The sequence below is a fragment of the Halyomorpha halys genome, unplaced genomic scaffold (genome assembly GCF_000696795.3).
Source record: "Halyomorpha halys isolate HHAL.00 unplaced genomic scaffold, Hhal_1.1 Scaffold298.1, whole genome shotgun sequence".
NCBI lineage: Eukaryota > Metazoa > Arthropoda > Insecta > Hemiptera > Pentatomidae > Halyomorpha > Halyomorpha halys.
In genome coordinates, this window is record NW_027107540.1 from 29,753 (window position 1) to 31,001 (window position 1,249).

The window sequence follows — 1,249 nt, forward strand, 5'->3', positions numbered from 1 at the left end:
CTATAACTGTAACACTAGGCAGGGTTACAGTAGCCTATAACTGTAACACTAGGCAGGGTTACAGTAGCCTATCGCTAGTTATTTTATATCGACAGTAAAAGAAAATCTCTTTTCTAGGCAGCTCAAGAAATATTAATTAAAAAATAAATAAAGACATATATTTTACTTTTTGAATATGTTAGATAGCTTGTAACCTTTAATCCAAAACATTATCTCATAGACTTTTTTTTTTTCAACTGAACGTAAAAAAACCCTGAAATTAATATTTAAACTGAATATTTACTTTTGTATATATTGTAATATGCTCTTTTTTAGTAAATAGTATATTTTGATGTATAAAGGGTTTTTGATATGTTTTATTTTATGTATCATTTTAATATTCATTTGTTTTGTTTATCCAAAAAAGCAAGCTAACCAATTTTCATTGTCTATAATAACTTCGTGATTCAAAACAAAACCAAGATGGCGGTACATATTCTTCAGTCAACAAGTCCGTTGAATCAAGGCCACGTTGAGCAGATTCAAATATCATAAAAACTATTTTAACTCTTCCCATCATAATTGAAAATAAAGTAAATTTAAGAAAAAATAGAAGTCAAGAAATAGTGCTAGAGAATAATATTCAGAAAGTAAATCAATTGCCAAAATCCCTAACTGTTTTGCGATAATCAATGTTTACATGGAACATCGAGGCAGGTTGGGTTTTGGACTGGGATTCGTTGTTTGGGCGCGCAGGAGGATTGATGTTTCCTGGAGGCAGGATGTCATCATCATCTTTTGTCTAGCTAAAGGGTAGACATCTTAAAAAAGAAGACATCAAAGAGTCACCCAAGAAGAATAGGAGACTTTTGGTTTGAATGGCCTGGTGAGAGGACGTCCTTCGGCTGGAATCGGGAAAGCTTGGAAGCCATTGTTTGGGGTTTGGATATAGCATCATCGAGAAAAAGAGATCAACAATTATCAGGAGAAGCTGTGTAATTGGTAGTCTTGTTTCGAAATGGAATTAATTGTATTAGTAAAATGTCTAGTAATTAAGTTTAAGTGTAATTATTGTAAGTGTCTGTTTTTCTGATTGCCTAGCAACAACACGCCCTGAGATTAAGAGTCTTTTTATATAATAAAATTATATTATCTATTTGATATTAAAGTTATTAAATTTCAACCCAAGCTATCTCTTTTAGATATCAGAATTACAAGTTAAAAAAATATAAAATTTTGTTTTATTTTATTTTTATTAATTTTTAAATTA